Genomic DNA, 19,184 nt, shown 5'->3' with positions numbered 1-19,184 from the left:
CGCGAGCTAGTCAACCCAAACACGACTTAGGCTGACGATGACGCTCGCTGGGACGATGTCTGGACTGAGACCACCTCCGACGACGAGTAGATTAGTAGTTTATCTATTTTAATTGTATTTTCAATGATTTTTAGATCTTCTATTTAGACTATCTTCTATTAACATGTGTTTGTGCCGCTGTAAATTAGCGCTTCCGCTGCGGACGTTTTTTCAGCGGGCCACCCACGCACCTCCAATGGAAGCGAATTCGGCACAGCGCGCGCTAAATATTTGCAGCGCGTGCGTAGTAGATTTTGCAGCGCCAAATTATTGCGCCTCTGTTGGAGATACCCTTATGCTAATCCAAGTACATGCATCACATGGATAGGGAGGCATGCATGTTTGGGTTGCCTGCATCTTTGATCGGAGATGCAGCTGCTGCTCTTTATTTACTCGAATATGGATGGCTTTCTTGTTTCAAAAAAACTATAGTGCTTCCGTGCTTGGCCGCCGTGCGTTCCTTCAGGTTGCTGGTAAGCGTTTTAGTGAATTGCCTAAATAAACAAGTGTCAAATTGGTGAACATTACTTCATCTGTTGTCCTGTACATATTTTTGGTCACGTTATGCACTAGGGGTAAATAAGTCTTTTCACTTCTTTCTTTAACACCGTTATTGAACAAAATGCACTAGAGTGTCATATTAGGAAAGAAATTTTGAGCAGAGGTCAAATAGGGAAGAAATATTTGTCCAGTGTCAAATAGGGAATCTTATTTTAAGGCAGTGTCAAATAAGGAATTTTCTCTACATTTTTTCCTAAGATTTGGCTGGTAAATAGGTGACTGCAATGTATTGCTAGTATATGTTCTAGTGGTTTGGCTAGTAGAGATATTGGTTGAAATAGCCAGTTGGAAATCTGCTGGTGTGAGAAAAGTGGGTGCGGCTGACATGAATGTGTACTAGTTTTCCTAGTACAGCTACTGTATCTATTTATATTGTTGGCGCTGCTTGCAGGTGGCCCTTTTCCTTGTGCATGTGACCAAGTTAGTTTTCCTTGCCTACTTGTGCAAGGCACGACTGGAGTAGTACTTATCCCTGTTTCACTTTAATTTATGTCCCGCCAAATGTATTATTCCTATTCGACTGTTGGCATTGGCATCAGAGCTTAACATTAATGTATTCAGTTCGACCCTCTATTATTAATGGTGAATTACTTAATCTAAAACTTGTGGGCTTTTAATGAACACTAGTAGATTGGAGGGAAATGAAAAATGATTGCCTTGTTGCTTCAAATAGTGTTGCCTTGTGATATGGATCAAGTACTGTTGCTTGTAGTCCCTTGTTGGCTCATGATCCTACTGACCCATCCGTCCCTTGTATGATCTAACTCTGTGATGTTGCCTAAGTGACATTCAATCCCTCTAATAACCATTTGAGGATCAAGACTAGTTCTTGATTCCTTTTAGCTAGTTTTCAACATTAAAATGCCTCATCATGGACGATGGCAACATTTTAATATTCACCCAACCATTTATTTTTCTTTGTTGTTTGTTTTGCATGTAAATAAGAATAAGAAGTGTTGATAAAATTTAGTTTACATTGAAGAATTCTTTTAGTTCCATTTTTTAATTTCCTCTTTCTTTTGTAACATGTAATATTTCAATAAATATAGTAATAATGATTATGTGATTTATTATTTGTAATATTTAATTGTCATTCCTATATGCTTTTACTTTGTGTTTTATATAATAATTTATAATCCAAATTCCAATCCAAGTTCTAATATGAATTTATATTATTCATATTTGAATTGAATTCAAATTCTTTTCCCCAAAACCAAGTAGTTCAACAAAGGCCATGTCGAAATTTATCGCACTCACGTCGATGAGCTAAATCATTTTTGTCGATGAGCTAAATCAATTCCATTGACTTGAGTGAAACCTCGATCTCTTTGTGTTTTAAACGAACGCGCGAAAATTTCCTGGATTTTCTATTCATAAATGCAATGCACACATGTGTATTAGCCTCTAATCCAGGGATGTTACAAGCCTTGTTCAATAAGTGCGTCTTTGGATCTTGTTGTTCTAATATGGAGCTGTTTCTCCGTCTCTCTTGCTGTTGTGGCGACGGAGGAGGAGAGGGAGTTCCTCTTGGTAGGCGGCGGCTTGATCCCCGGTTCTTTGGAGTTGTGCTAATCAAGCGGAACACATGGCGACCAACCTTGTTGCCGTGATCTTTGGCCGTAGTAGCGACCCTTCTTCAACCTCCATGGCGGAGGCCTCGTTGGTCCATCACTGGAGCTCGAGGCTTCTAGAAGGCCAAGTGGTTCGTCCCCGGTCTTCTGGTGCGGCTGGAGGAGAGCTTTCGAGCATGCTGCTCTCGGAGCTTGGGGGAAACGCCTTGTCCTTGATTGCTTTTTGTAAAGTGGAAGGTCTTATGTTCAAATTTTCAGTTTTTTAGGACGAGCGATGAAAAAGAGTGTTTGTGTAAATTGTAGTATCTGTCACATGTTCGAAAGCTCCACTAGACTAGGGTCGTTGACCCGCCTTGTGTTGAAAGAGAAAACCACTCTAGGTAAAAAAATCGAATTCCCTCTGATGTCTACGGGAGCTTCTATTCTTGTAGACAGTGTTGGGCCTCCAAGAGCAGAGGTTTGTAGAACAGCAGCAAGTTTCCCTTAAGTGGATTACCCAAGGTTTATCGAACTCAGGGAGGAAGAGGTCAAAGATATCCCTCTCATGCAACCCCGCAACCACAAAGCAAGAAGTCTCTTGTGTCCCCAACACACCTAATAGGTGCACTAGTTCGGCGAAGAGATAGTGAAATACAGGTGGTATGAATAAGTAGTAGCAACGGCACCGGAACAGTGCTTTGCCCAGGACAGTAAACAAGCAGTAGTAACGCAGCAGTAGTAACGCTAGATAAAACAAGTAAACAAGCAGCGATAGCAGATATTTAGGAACAAGGCCTAGGGATTAGACTTTCACTAGTGGACACTCTCAACATTGATCACATAAGAGAACAGATAAATGCATACTCTACACTCTTGTTGGATGATGAACACATTGTGTAGGATTACACGAACCCTCAATGCCGGAGTTAACAAGCTCCACAATAATGCTCATATTTTAGTAACCTTTAGTGTAAGATAGATCAAAAGACTAAACCAAGTACTAACATAGCATGCACACTGTCACCTTCATGCATATGTAGGAGGAATAGATCACATCAATATTATCATAGCAATAGTTAACTTCGCAATCTACAGGAGATCATGATCATAGCATAAACCAAGTACTAACACGGTGCACACATCTGTCACCTTTGCACACGTGCGGGAGGAATAAAACTACTTTAATAACATTGCTAGAGTAGCACATAGATAAATTGTGATACAAACACATTGCAATCATAAAGAGATATAAATAAGCACCTCACTATGCCATTCAACGGTGAATAAGTATTCTGTGAAATATAGCCTAAGAGACCCACACGGTGCACACACTGTCACCTTTACACACGTGGGACAAGGAGTCTCCGGAGATCACATAAGTAAAACTCACTTGACTAGCATAATGACATCTAGATTACAAGCATCATCATATGAATCTCAATCATGTAAGGCAGCTCATGAGATTATTGTATTGAAGCACATAGGAGAGAGATGAACCACATAGCTACCGGTACAGCCCCGAGCCTCGATGGAGAACTACTCCTCCTCATGGGAGCAGCAGCGGTGATGAAGATGGTGGTGGAGATGGCAGCGGTGTCGATGGAGAAGCCTTCCGGGGGCACTTCCCCGCTCCGGCAGGGTGCCGGAACAGAGACTCCTGTCCCCCAGATCTTGGCTTCGCGATGATGGCGGCTCTGGAAGGTTTTCCGTATCGTGGTTTTTCGCATCAGGGGTTTCGCGACGGAGGCTTTAAGTAGGCGGAAGGGCAGAGTCGGGGGGCTAACGAGGGGCCCACACTATAGGTCGGCGCGGCCAGGGCTTGGGCCGTGCCGCCCTATAGCTTGGCCACCTCGTGGCCCCACTTCGTGTGTTCTTCGGTCTTCTGGAAGCTCCGTGGAAAAATAGGGCCCTGGGTCTTCGTTTCGTCCAATTCCGAGAATATTTCGTTACTAGGATTTCTGAAACCAAAAACAGCGATAAAACAGGAACCGGCACTTCTGGCATCTTGTTAATAGGTTAGTTCCGTAAAATGCACGAATATGACATAAAGTGTGCATAAAACATGTAGGTATCATCAATAATATGGCATAGAACATAAGAAATTATCGATACGTCGGAGACGTATCAAGCATCCCCAAGCTTAGTTCTGCTCGTCCCGAGCAGGTAAAACGATAACAAAGATAATTTCTGAAGTGATATGCCATCATAACCTTGATCATACTATTTGTAAACATATGTAGTGGATACAGCGATCAAAACAATGGTAATGATATGAGTAAACAAGTGAATCATAAAGCAAAGACTTTTCATGAATAGTACTTCAAGACAAGTATTAATAAGTCTTGCATAAGAGTTAACTCATAAAGCAATAAATCAAAGTAAAGGTATTGAAGCAACACAAAGGAAGATTAAGTTTCAGCGGTTGCTTTCAACTTGTAACATGTATATCTCATGGATAATTGTCAACATAGAGTAATATAACAAGTGCAATATGCAAGTATGTAGAAATCAATGCACAGTTCACACAAGTGTTTGCTTCTTGAGGTGGAGAGAGATAGGTGAACTGACTCAACATAAAAGTAAAAAGAATGGTCCTTCAAAGAGGAAAGCATCGATTGCTATATTTGTGCTAGAGCTTTTATTTTGAAAACATGAAACAATTTTGTCAACGGTAGTAATAAAGCATATGAGTTATGTACATTATATCTTACAAGTTGCAAGCCTCATGCATAGTATACTAATAGTGCCCGCACCTTGTCCTAATTAACTTGGACTACCGGATCTTTGCAATGCACATGTTTTAACCAAGTGTCACAATGGGGTACCTCCATGCCGCCTGTACAAAGGTCTAAGGAGAAAGCTCGCATTTTGGATTTCTCGCTTTTGATTATTCTCAACTTAGACATCCATACCGGGACAACATGGACAACAGATAATGGACTCCTCTTTAATGCATAAGCATGTGGCAACAATTATTATTCTCATATGAGATTGAGGATATATGTCCAAGACTCGAAACTTCCACCATGAATCATGGCTTTAGTTAGCGGCCCAAAGTTCTTCTCTAACAATATGCATGCTCCAACCATGAAGGTGGTAGATCTCTCTTGCTTCGGACAAGACGGACATGCATAGCAACTCACATGATATTCAACAAAGAATAGTTGATGGCGTCCCCGAAGCATGGTTATCGCACAACAAGCAACTTAATAAGAGATAAAGTGCATAAGTACATATTCAATACCACAATAGTTTTTTAAGCTATTTGTCCCATGAGCTATATATTGCAAAGGTGAATGATGGAATTTTAAAGGTAGCACTCAAGCAATTTACTTTGGAATGGCGGATAAATACCATGTAGTAGGTAGGTATGGTGGACACAGATGGCATAGTGGTTGGCTCAAGTATTTTGGATGCATGAGAAGTATTCCCTCTCGATACAAGGTTTAGGCTAGCAAGGTTATTTGAAACAAACACAAGGATGAACGGTACAGCAAAACTCACATAAAAAACATATTGTAAACATTATAAGACTCCATACCGTCTTCCTTGTTGTTCAAAACTCAATACTAGATGTTATCTAGACTCTAGAGAAACCAAATATGCAAACCAAATTAGCAAGCTCTAAGTATTTCTTCATTAATGGGTGCAAAGTATATGATGCAAGAGCTTAAACATGAGCACAACAATTGCCAAGTATCAAATTATCCAAGACATTTTAGAGTTACTACATGTAGCATTTTCCAATTCCAACCATATAACAATTTAACGAAGAAGAAACTTCACCATGAATACTATGAGTAGAGCCTAAGGACATATTTGTTCATATGCTACAGCGGAGCGTGTCTCTCTCCCATAAAGTGAATGCTAGGATCCATTTTATTCAAACAAAACAAAAAAACAAAAACAAACCGACGCTCCAAGCAAAGTGCATAAGATGTGACGGAATAAAAATATAGTTTCAGGGGAGGAACCTCGATAACGTTGTCGATGAAGAAGGGGATGCCTTGGGCATCCCCAAGCTTAGACGCTTGAGTCTTCTTATAATATGCAGGGGTGAACCACCGGGGCATCCCCAAGCTTAGAGCTTTCACTCTCCTTGATCATATTGCATCATACTCCTCTCTTGATCCTTGAAAACTTCCTCCACACCAAACTCGAAACAACTCATTAGAGGGTTAGTGCATAATAAAAATTCACATGTTCAGAGGTGACACAATCATTCTTAACACTTCTGGACATTGCATAAAGCTACTGGACATTAATGGATCAAAGAAATTCATCCAACATAGCAAAAGAGGCAATGCGAAATAAAAGACAGAATCTGTCAAAACAGAACAGTCCGTAAAGATGGATTTTATTAGGCCACCAGACTTGCTCAAACGAAAATGCTCAAATTGAATGAAAGTTGCGTACATATCTGAGGATCATGCTCGTAAATTGGCTTAATTTTCTGAGCTACCTACAGGGAGGTAGACCCAGATTCGTGACAGCAAAGAAATCTGGAACTGCGCAGTAATCCAAATCTAGTACTTACTTTTCTATCAAAGACTTTACTTGGCACAACAAAACATAAAACTAAGATAAGGAGAGGTTGCTACAGTAGTAAACAACTTCCAAGACACAAATATAAAACAAAGTACTGTAGCAAAATAACACATGGGTTATCTCCCAAGAAGTTCTTTCTTTATAGCCATTAAGATGGGCTCAGCAGTTTTAATGAGGCACTCGCAAGAAATAGTATTTGAAGCAAAAGAGAGCATCAAGAGGCAAATTCAAAACACATTTAAGTCTAACATGCTTCCTATGCATAGGAATCTTGTAAATAAACAAGTTCATGAAGAGCAAAGTAACAAGCATAGGAAGATAAAACAAGTGTAGCTTCAAAAATTTCAGCACATAGAGAGGCATTTTAGTAACATGAAAATTTCTACAACCATATTTTCCTCTCTCATAATAACTTTCAGTAGCAACATGAGCAAACTCAACAATATAACTATCACATAAAGCATTCTTATCATGAGTCTCATGCATAAAATTATTACTCTCCACATAGGCATAATCAATTTTATTAGTTGTAGTGGGAGCAAATTCAACAAAGTAGCTATCATTATTATTCTCATCATCAAATATAGGAGGCATATTGTAATCATAATCAAATTTATCCTCCATAGTAGATTGTACCAAAAGACCACTATTATAATCATCATAAATAAGTGGCAAAGTATCATCAAAGAAAATTTTCTCCTCAATGCTTGGGGGACTAAAAAGATCATGAAAACCAGCTTCCCCAAGCTTAGAACTTTCTATATTATTATCAACAATGGTGTTCAAAGCGTTCATACTAATATTACTACCAGCATGCAAATAAGATTCCATAGGTTTTTTAATTTTCGCATCAAACAATCCATGTTTTAAATCAGGAAATAGAATAAGAAGCTCATTGTTGTCCATTATGCCAAACTAGTGTAAACAAGAAACAACAAGATGCAATTGCAGGATCTAAAGGAAATAGCTTCGAGCACACACACAACGGCGCCAGAAAAATACTTTACCTGGGACCGTAGTATGAGAGCCTTTTACCTTTCCTCCCCGGCAACGGCGCTAGAAAAGTGCTTGATGTCTATGGGAGCTTCTATTCTTGTAGACAGTGTTGGGCCTCCAAGAGCAGAGGTTTGTAGAACAGCAGCAAGTTTCCCTTAAGTGGATTACCCAAGGTTTATCGAACTCAGGGAGGAAGAGGTCAAAGATATCCCTCTCATGCAACCCCGCAACCACAAAGCAAGAAGTCTCTTGTGTCCCCAACACACCTAATAGGTGCACTAGTTCGGCGAAGAGATAGTGAAATACGGGTGGTATGAATAAGTAGTAGCAACGGCACCGGAACGATGCTTTGCCCAGGACGAGTAAACAAGCAGTAGTAACGCAGCAGTAGTAACGCAATAAAACAAGTAAACAAGCAGCGATAGCGATATTTAGGAACAAGGCCTAGGGATTAGACTTTCACTAGTGGACACTCTCAACATTGATCACATAACGAACAGATAAATGCATACTCTACACTCTTGTTGGATGATGAACACATTGCGTAGGATTACACGAACCCTCAATGCCGGAGTTAACAAGCTCCACAATAATGCTCATATTTTAGTAACCTTTAGTGTAAGATAGATCAAAAGACTAAACCAAGTACTAACATAGCATGCACACTGTCACCTTCATGCATATGTAGGAGGAATAGATCACATCAATATTATCATAGCAATAGTTAACTTCGCAATCTACAGGAGATCATGATCATAGCATAAACCAAGTACTAACACGGTGCACACACTGTCACCTTTGCACACGTGCGGGAGGAATAAAACTACTTTAATAACATTGCTAGAGTAGCACATAGATAAATTGTGATACAAACACATTGCAATCATAAAGAGATATAAATAAGCACCTCACTATGCCATTCAACGGTGAATAAGTATTCTGTGAAATATAGCCTAAGAGACCCACACGGTGCACACACTCGTCACCTTTACACACGTGGGACAAGGAGTCTCCGGAGATCACATAAGTAAAACTCACTTGACTAGCATAATGACATCTAGATTACAAGCATCATCATATGAATCTCAATCATGTAAGGCAGCTCATGAGATTATTGTATTGAAGCACATAGGAGAGAGATGAACCACATAGCTACCGGTACAGCCCCGAGCCTCGATGGAGAACTACTCCCTCCTCATGGGAGCGAGCAGCGGTGATGAAGATGGTGGTGGAGATGGCAGCGGTGTCGATGGAGAAGCCTTCCGGGGCACTTCCCCGCTCCGGCAGGGTGCCGAAACGAGACTCCTGTCCCCGGATCTTGGCTTCGCGATGGCGGCGGCTCTGGAAGGTTTTCCGTATCGTGGTTTTTCGCATCAGGGGTTTCGCGACGGAGGCTTTAAGTAGGCGGAAGGGCAGAGTCGGGGGGCTAACGAGGGCCCACACTATAGGTCGGCGCGGCCAGGGCTTGGGCCGCGCCGCCCTATAGCTTGGCCACCTCGTGGCCCCACTTCGTGTGTTCTTCGGTCTTCTGGAAGCTCCGTGGAAAAATAGGGCCCCGGGTCTTCGTTTCGTCCAATTCCGAGAATATTTCGTTACTAGGATTTCGAAACCAAAAACAGCGAGAAAACAGGAACCGGCACTTCGGCATCTTGTTAATAGGTTAGTTCCGGAAAATGCACGAATATGACATAAAGTGTGCATAAAACATGTAGGTATCATCAATAATATGGCATAGAACATAAGAAATTATCGATACGTCGGAGACGTATCACCCTCCCTTGTGGGCGAGCGGCCTTTCCCCCGCCTTGTCTCTCTCGCTTCCGTTCCCCTCTCCCATGGCCGGCCGGGATCCGGAGCCAGCGACCCCGACGACCAACGCCCTTCGCAGAGATCATTCGCTTTCCCCGACGACCAACTCCCCTCCGGACCAGGAGGAGGAGGAGGAGCGGAGCCCTAGCCGCCTGACCTCCCACCAAACAGTAGTTAGCAAGATGAATGCTTAATCTGGGTCTAAAAAAGAGGTAGGAAAAAGTTGATCTTTAAAAATGGTAGTAGCCCTAATTTGGAATTCTAGAGGTCTAAATAGACCTGATAAAATAACTAGAGTGCATGATCTCATTAGAGAAGTATGCCCTGATATTATTTGCTTCTCTGAATCTAAAAAAGAGGAGTTTACTAGTCTACATCTGTTGCAACTTGATCCAGGAGGTAGATTCTCTTGGAACTGGCTACCAGCTGTTAAGACAGCTGGTGGGATCCTTGTTGGCATTAGCCATGACATGTTTGATATAATTAGATGGGATATCTTAACATATTGTATCTCTGTTCAGATTAAGGCTAAAAAAGATAATGTAGTGTGGAGAGTCATTGCTGTGTATGGTTCTGCCTATGAGGAGCACAAACTAGATTTTATTAATGAGTTACATAATGTCATGGCTAGCTGGAGTGGTCCCACTTTAATTGGTGGTGACTTCAATCTCATTAGAGAAAAGTGTGACAAAAGTACTGGCAACATTAACCAACATTGGGCTAATCTGTTCAATGATTGGATTAATAAGTTCAGTCTTATGGAGCTGAAAAACCCTAGTCGACAATACTCTTGGGCCAATAATCAGGATAACCTGGTTATGGCTTTATTGGATAGAGTGTTTGTCTCTACCTGCTGGGATGCTTTGTTCTCTGCTAGTAGTCTTACTTCTAAACCCAGGGTTGGCAGTGACCATACCCCCTTGATTGTGGACACTGGTGCTTTAAAAAAACCCCACTATAAGCAATTTAGATTTGAAAAATGGTGGCTTAAAGTTGAGGGTTTTGATCAGGTTGTGGCCAAGTTTTGGCAGAGTCCTTGTCATCTCAAGAATTCTCTTGATAGATGGCAGTTTAAGATGAGGAAAACTAGGATGGGCTTGAAAGGATGGTCAGCTAATATTGAATCTGCACAAAGAAAATGCAAACAAAGTTTGATTGCTGAATATGATTTACTTGATATCCATTCTGAAACCCAAAATTTATCTCCTGTTTCCAAAAAAAGGATGAAAGATATTTCTACTGAATTGACTAATATTTGGGGTAATGAGGAGATAAAAGCTAGACAAAGATCTAGAGAAAGATACATTTTAGAGGGTGATCGTAATACTGCCTATTTTCATGCTGTAGCTAATCAGAGGAGGAGGAGAAAGAAACAGATTTGTAAGCTGCAGGGTGAAGATGGTATGGTTGAGGATAATAAAGGTATGTTAGATATTGCTGTTTCTTATTATAAGACCCTCTTCTGTAAAGAAACTTGCTTGGATGTTGATTTATTAGATGACTTTTGGGATCCTGAGGATATGGTGTCCCAAGAACATAATGCTATGCTTAATGCTGATTTCTCTGAGAAAGAGGTTAAGGATGCCATCTTTGGCTCTTATGCTGAAGGTGCTCCTGGACCTGATGGTTTCTCTTTTCTTTTTTATCAACACTTCTGGGAGCTCATTAGAGCTGATTTCATGGCAATGGTTAAGGACTGGAATGAGGGAAAGTTGGACCTGTATAGGTTAATTTTTTCCCTATTAACTTTAATTCCAAAAGAGGCTGATGCTGTAACTATACAGAAATTCAGACCTATTGCCTTGACTAATTGCAGTTTTAAGATTTTCTCCAAGTGTGCTACGAATAGGCTAGGTTTGGTTAGTGAGGATCTTATTTCTCCTAACCAAACAACTTTTATCAAAGGTAGATATATCTTGGAAAGTGTGGTTTCTGCACATGAGGTCATTCATGATGTAGTGCATAAGGGGCTCTCTGGCCTAATTTTCAAATTAGATTATGAGAAAGCATATGATAGGGTTGATAGAGATTTCCTTCTAAGGGTTATGAGAATGAGGGGCTTTAGCCCTAGATGGATGTCTGTTATTGAGGGCTTATTGTTTAAAGGTTCTGTTGGTGTCAGGATTAATGATTGTAATAGTCAGTTCTTCCTGACTAGTAGAGGTGTGAGGCAAGGGGACCCTATTTCTCCCATTCTCTTTAATTTTATGGCTGATGTGTTCACTAAAGTGTTGTGCAAAGCTGCTGGTGATTACCAGATTGCTGGGCTCATGCAAAATTTGGGAGGGGGTGGGATAATTAGCATGCAATATGCTGATGATACTCTCCTCTTCTTAGAAAATAAACTTCAGACTCCCATAAACTTGAAATGGATTCTTGCTTGTTTTGAGCATATGTCTGGCATGAGAATTAATTTTCATAAGTGTGATCTTGTACCTATGAATGTGAATGATGATGATGCTCAACTTATTGCACAATCCCTAAGTTGTAAGCTAGGGAATTTTCCTATGAATTATCTTGGAGTTCCTCTTCATCATAGCAAACTTAGAAAAGAAGATATCCAACCTGTTGTGGATAAGATTCTCAATAGAGCTGGGGGCTGGAGAGGAAAACTTCTTAGCCATGCTCCTAAACTTGAGCTGGTTAAAAGTGTGCTGGCTAGCATTCCTCTCTACCTCCTTAGTGTTATTAAATTCCCAAAATGGGCTATTACTCTTATTAATTCCCAGATGGCTCATTGCCTATGGGATAATTATGAGGGGCACCATAAGTATCACCTAGCCAACTGGGGCTTGGTGACTAGGAAAAAGGAGTTTGGTGGGTTGGGCATTCCTGACTTGGCAGAGATGAATTTGTGCCTTTTAGCCTCTTGGATTAAAAGGTATCACTTAAGTGAGGATAAACTGTGGAAGCAAATAGTTGAGGATAAATACAACTTGGACAATCCTAACCTTTTCTCTTGCACTCTGAATGGTGCCTCTCCCTTTTGGAAAGGGGTTATGTGGGCTGTCAGAGCTGCTAAAATGGGGTACCAATGGAAGGTTGGGAATGGTAGAAATATAAAGTTTTGGGAAGATCACTGGTTTGGCTCTTGTTCTTTTGCCATTCAGTACTGGGAGCTTTATATCCTAGTCAATGAGCAGAATAGGTCTATTGCTGACCTCTGGGATGGGTCTTCCCTGAAAGTAACTTTTAGGAGATGATTTGACCATAATCTGATGTTGCAATGGTTTGAAATTCAACAAATTGCCCAAACTATTTCTTTTGATGGTACTAAAGATAGTTTGATTTGGAATTGGGAAGCAAATGGCATTTATAGTGTTAAATCTATGTATGCTGTGATTAATTTTGGTGGTATCATGCCTGTTAATATTCATTGTGTTTGGAAGATCAAAATTCCTCCTAAAATCCATTTTTTCCTTTGGTTACTGTTCCATAACAAATTGCTCACTAGAGATAATTTGGTTAAGAGACAAAGTGTTGATGATTTGACTTGTGTGTTCTGTAATGAGCTGGAGTCTTGCCAACACCTTTTCTTTGATTGTGTTGTGGCATATGAACTATGGAGGGAAGTCTGTTCTGTCTTGGAGATTGGGCTTGTAATTTCAAATATGCATGTTGTCTCCTCTCTCTGGGAGGACAAAAAAAAGAACAATCCTGTTAATATGATTTTTGCTGCTGTGTTGAGAACTATCTGGATTACCAGAAATGACATTGTTTTCAACCGTTCCCCATGGCTTGGCATGCAGGGGTTGTGGCGCCACTTACTTTACAACGTTGCTCAGTGGAAGATTCTGTTGAAAGAGGAAGGAAGAGGGGTGCTGGAGGCGATGTTGAGCAAGATGGGGGGGTAGCTCGGCTGCCGCCGCTGCTGTTGTGGCCGGAGCCTGGTTAACCCCACAGAAGAGGGCGAGAACGACACTGGAGGTCTGTGACATGAACTGCACAAGGGGGCTTGGTCCAATGCTGATCACTGCGGAGGACCTGAGGAGAACTTTGGAAGCAAATGAGTTGTTCCTGGTAGGTGATGGTGCAAGGTTCCAAGCTTTCGGTCGGCCTTGATGTATTCTGTGCTGGTTTGCGGTGCCTTTGGCTGTCTGTTCGTGAGTGGGTGTTCTGTAAGTTATGTTAGTGTGTGAACTTGGAACTGTTGCTCGTGTGCACGTTGTCTGTGACTTTGGTGGCTTCAATATATTTGGAGCTGGGGCGTTGCCCTATTTCTCTAAAAAAATGCTTAATCTGGGATGCAATGCTTATTCCATCTATTTATGTTTTGTTTTACTGATGCGATGGATGCCTGCTATAGATTTGACTCTCATAGGAAATTTATCACTATTTTTTTTTTGCAACTGACAACATATTTAATACATGTTTTTATGTTGTAGGGGTCAAGATGGTTGGCTCATTCATTACCAGAGCTTGAATGTTTTTTTCGAGAAAACACAAAAGTCCTTTGCGTTTCATTTCATTGAAAAGAAGAAGGTGAACAATGTTTTGGAGGTTACAACCCTCGCGAGAAAAACAAATCAGTGTACATCCCAGGTATTCGGCAGAAGGACACGCAGGCATCGCACTCGAGCCCTCTCCCATAGGTTAGCTTCCTCCCGGATCTTGGCCGCACCGCCAACAGCGATTTCATTACAGCAATGTTGTTATCCTCTTGTTTACATCCACAATTTATGTCCTATTTATCTGTCTGTTTTACAGACTTGTTCTGGGTCAGGCTCGTGGGCAGGCGCGCGGAGCCGCTTCATCGACCTCCCTGTCAGTTTTGTCGTGGAGATGGATTTGTATGTCCAGGAGTTTCTTAAACCACACCATTGGTATTTATGGAATCCATCGCTGCAGTAGGTATGCCCATTCTCCCCATCTCTATTTCCACTCCCTCTTCTCTTGTAGATTGCACTGTTTGCTCCCCTGAATCTGTAATATGCCTTCTCAGCAAGCATTTGCGACCTGATGAATGAATCATATTCATAGATCCATTTCATCATGTTGTGATTTGATGATTTGGTTGCACTGAAGGTGATATTTGCAAACATAAAATAGGCATGTGATTGAGCAATTGCAATGCCGCTTGGAAAGCTTGTTTACTGAAACTATTTTTGTTGTTTCTTACATGCAGAGAATGCCCTAGTTCTGCTTACTGGTTCCGTGAGATGATGACATTGATAAATATGTAGACTTTGAAGGCCCACACATCATGTTAATCTGCCGGCTGTTGTCGAATCTGCCTACGAGTCTGTAAGGTCCCAAAACTAATAGTGCCATGCCATTTTGATTGTGTCGACCCTCGATATATCTCCATAAGTTGGATTTGAGATTAATAATCTTTGGGCCAAGACTGTCTAAATTTTTTAAGCTACACATGGTTGGATTCCTTCTTTTTTCGCAAGTGAAAAATACAGCAACACAATCTCAAAAGAAAAATCTGAAAGCACATTATGTGCATAATGCATTATGTACATAATGTAGGTCCAGCCATAGTTGTACTGATAACTAAAGGCACAAGTAAGTCCCAAGTCGGTTATCGGTCGGTTAGGAATGCTTCTGGTAGAGTGATAACAATCCATGATGCCCATGTATACTGTTAGACTTGATGTACTGCTTATCTGTCAAGTGTTTAGAAATTGCTGCTACCGCATTTGATTTCCTTTTACTTGTGGCATTTGAATTTTAGCCTTGAAACAGAAAGTGACAATTTGGTAGCTTTTCCGTGAGTTTTAGGGTGTTTTGCTACAATTCAGCTTGCTTATCTGTTGAGTGCTTAGAAATTGCTGCTAACTCATTTGATTTCCTTTTACTTGTGGCATTTGAATTTTAGCCTTGAAACAGAAAGTGACCATTTGGTAGCTCTTCCGTGCGTTTTAGGGTGTTTTGCTACAATTCAGCTTGCTTGGTAGTGGCAGGCTGCTCACTTAATAATGCACAGGAAACTTATTTTTTCTATTATCCATTGACATGCCATATGAACGAATAATAAGTAAATAGCTAGATGTTGACACAGATTCAAGAGTTTATCAATACACAAATGCGCTCCATTGCTTTTACAGGTTGCTATTAATTAGTGCAGTTTTGGTAAACTGGTATGTAGATCTAATATTGAGGTATGGCTATCTGATAGAAAGAATCAAAAGTATCTCTCAGTCATGTGAGGTTTTGCATCGGGAATATTCCTAGATAGATAACATGACATCTGAATGAATAATAAGTAGATAGCTAGACTTTGAAGCAAGGTAGTCAAAATCTATAATCTAGATGCCGCCATCATGGAGCAGAGCAACGGGTCAGGAAGCAGATAATGAGGCAGACAATTATTCCTGAACACTGCCCCACCAACTTCTTGCTGCCTTGTAGCCTGCAGGTAACTCACTGGGTCTTGTGCCCTGATCCCTTTGGGCAAGGGCCGGAGCCTCAGGCTTGGGTGCCCTCCCTCCACAGACCTGGGATGTCCCCTGAAACCTTTTTTGTTTTCCTGTAATTCGCTTCCTAGGAGGATTGTGCCAAACTCCTGCTTTCCAATGAAATGAAACGCAAAAGTCTTTTGCATTTTCTCAAAAAAAAAAATTATGTCAGCCTAAGCCATTTGTTAGCTTGCACACCAAGCACGGATCAGAGTGGTAGATTTGAAGTGAAGAGTGCTTAGACTAGAGTCTGAAATAGATTGTTATCTCTTAGATCACTTCATACTGACCATAAAATTCTCAGCCTTGCAGTAAGGCATGTAGCTGAGTTCCGCAGCGTCATACAAGATGGTGCTCACTCACTGTGGGCTGTGGTCAACAGTTGTCTCAGTTGTCACCAGCGGCATACCTCGTTGTGTGCAGATCAATATCTTCCAGCCACGGTGCATCTAGGTAATTTCTTCTACTAATAACATGGTTCATCACCATTTATCTATTTGATGCAAGCCTGATTTGTTGATCCTCTGATGAAGAGAAAACCTGAACTGTCATAATTTACTCTAGAGAACTTACATGTACTGAGAAAGTGGTTTTGACATGAACTAAACGGCAGTGATTTGTTTGAACTGACAATATTAAGGCAAAATTCAGTACATGGATAACTAAATTTTATTTGAAAGTATTTTCGCACTCTGATTTCTTTTGTTCAATGATATGCAGTCATAGGTTCCCGATTTGCTCCGAAAACCATCTTTAAAAAAATCTTCCAAGTTTTCTATACGGTTTGCAGCGTGCTTGGTCTGCAGTGTGCTCCCTATGATTCGTGCTGGTATGCACACGCAATCTACTTCTATGAGCTGTCTGGTCTTTTGATCCTTCTTATTTTTATCTTTTTGGGCTTCTACCTTTCTGACTGATGGCATCATTCGTTGTTTCTTCATCGCATGTAGCTCAGAAAATGCAATATATGCTTTTTTGTGGTTCGGTTGGATTGATGTCTCAGCTTTTATATGACTATGTATATATAGTTGAGCTGCGGGTACTTATCTGGTTTAGTTAATTTGTGTAGAGTTGGATGCTATGTCTATTTATTTGATGTCCCTGTCTATTTATTTGATGTCCCATGCATTTCCAAACTTTGTATATATGACTTATCTACCGTCCAATTGCCCAAAACTATTAGTCTGCATAACAATTTTACTCTTAGTGCCAGTTATAACTACAAAGCCATCATTTTACCTAAATTACTCTGCTCCGAGCAAGCTTGAAATCGAGCTTTCAGAGATGGTATGCCTATATTATATAAGAAAGTACCTTTATAGTGGAATGAGGTTTCTTGCAAGATAAGAACATGCTACTATACAGGGTGCCAGACACCTATAAGATTTAGATGTTGCTTCTTCCATATGATTTCTTCAAAGATAATAGCATGATGATAACATTGTAGAACATGTTTCTCTTTAGAGGAGGAAGGGGAGAAAATACAAGGTCAGTGTTTTGTGATAGATTGATCTGCCATTGCTGCTTAGTCAATGTAAATTTTGAATGAGGTGGAAGCTATTGTGAAGCTAACATGGTATGACTAGGAGAAACCTTCATCTAGCTTTGGTTATCTCTAGAACTCTGATCTTGATACTAACCGTACCATTCTAGTTACGTTTCTGAAACTAAATGTTGAACTAACATTGGTCTTGAAATTGCGCATATGTCCTTGGAAGATTGCTAAACATTATACTTTTCATGTGTATCGTGCTATGTTACTCACTTTTACTTGTGCCCCCTCCCGTTTCATTGCCCACAGGGTAATGACAATCTATGCAACTTGTGTCTCTGTACTCAACAGTGTATCTTATAGATGGTTCCTATCACGAGGTTGATCTGGTTATGCCCTGCCACTGATGGTAGTTTCAAGCAGCTGGTTACATAATAGAAGGGCAAGAAGGCCAAAATGCCACCATATACGGTTGCCAAGTAGGTGCTTCTATCCTAAGATTCTGTTTCCATGTATTGGGTATCCTTCCATTTCAAGGTTTTTTCCTGTTACCACTAAGTTTTATTTCAGTTATGTAGAATCTGCTGTATTTAGTTTTTATCACTCAAACTCGTGGTCTAAGATAGTCAGCTAGCCTACTAAAACTTCACTTTAGTTGGATGTTCTTTTTTGGTATCAAGTCTTTGTACACGCACGCAATTGTTCAGTCTTAGTAGTGTTTTAATATGATTTGACTGAAAATACCTGTTCCCAACAGATAGCACCATGTCAGCGCTGTGCTGGTTCTAGAAAGACTTAGTCAGAGTGCAGCAGATTGGATCCGGACTCAAGTGCCTTGGTGTCGGCTCCTTGGGCCTCGACTACAGCACCGTGGCTGGGTACATTGGAAACCTGCTTGCCTCGCCGGCGTTCACCATCGTCAACAACTCAACATCATGTTCAGGTTCACGTCAACAACTACTTGGCCGTGCCGTACCTCTACTGCTCTGAAAGCTGAATACTAGAATTTTTTTTCTCGTTTTGATGTGTATAAAGGAACTTGAGAAAACTCTGTTATCAGTTTTTTGAATGAAACATTGTGAGAAAGGTGTATGTTTTCAGTTGAGTCAGATGTGTGCTAATAGTAAGAAAAAAGAGAGATATATCCAAAGATCAGAAGTGCGTGTCAAAAAAAGAGGGCAACTATAACTTGTCACAGTTAGCAATCCGATCTAAAAGAAAAGTTGGCCTATCTAGTTTTTGTGGACGAGGTATCGGCATCTATTTCTTCCTAGTGCATGCCTTCTGCTCGATCCCATGGGCGAAGAGGAACTCCGTCTTGAGGTGGCGGAGCTCTCCCAGGTAGTGCAAGCTAACTTGCATTTGACAAGTAAGCCACGGTGATGCGTAGTAAAAGGCGTGTGCAATTTGTTCCCTGGTTACTGTCATGCCATGATACGCGTTAGGGTCGAAGGTGTCGTCGTAAGGATGCGCATGACCGTTGCGGGGGGCACGGAGCGGATCGAGACGAGGGTCCGTCCTCTTATCCTTGGCAGTGGGATCATAGTAGCCCCTGCAGTGAAAATTTATGTAGTCTTTAGAGAAAGAACAAACTAAATGTTCGAAAGAAAAGAAGGTGTACCAAATATCAGATAAGTTTGTTGTTACCTCTTGTAGGCCTTGGCCACCTGGGTGTTATTTTGCAGTGCGTCAGGCCAGCCCGGTGGGCAATCTAGCTCGGCCACCACATGGCTGTATGCTTGTTGGTCAGCGAACTTGAGGATACTGATGATAAAATCATACATA

The 19,184-nt window shown here is 41.0% G+C and overlaps 1 long non-coding RNA gene across 1 annotated transcript; it reads left to right on the top strand.

Moving 5' to 3' along the window:
- The first annotated feature begins 14,066 nt into the window (after window positions 1–14,066).
- Window positions 14,067–18,502, top strand: LOC124693574. The gene is made up of 5 exons (XR_007000082.1): window positions 14,067–14,095; window positions 14,211–14,354; window positions 14,629–16,360; window positions 17,751–17,878; window positions 18,157–18,502. It is a non-coding gene; the product is annotated as an uncharacterized LOC124693574 (long non-coding RNA).
- Window positions 18,503–19,184: the final 682 nt, after the last annotated feature.

Source organism: Lolium rigidum, chromosome 2 (genome assembly GCF_022539505.1).
Source record: "Lolium rigidum isolate FL_2022 chromosome 2, APGP_CSIRO_Lrig_0.1, whole genome shotgun sequence".
Lineage (NCBI taxonomy): Eukaryota > Viridiplantae > Streptophyta > Magnoliopsida > Poales > Poaceae > Lolium > Lolium rigidum.
Note: the sequence above shows the minus strand (reverse complement) of the source record. Positions and strands in the feature narration are given on the sequence as shown.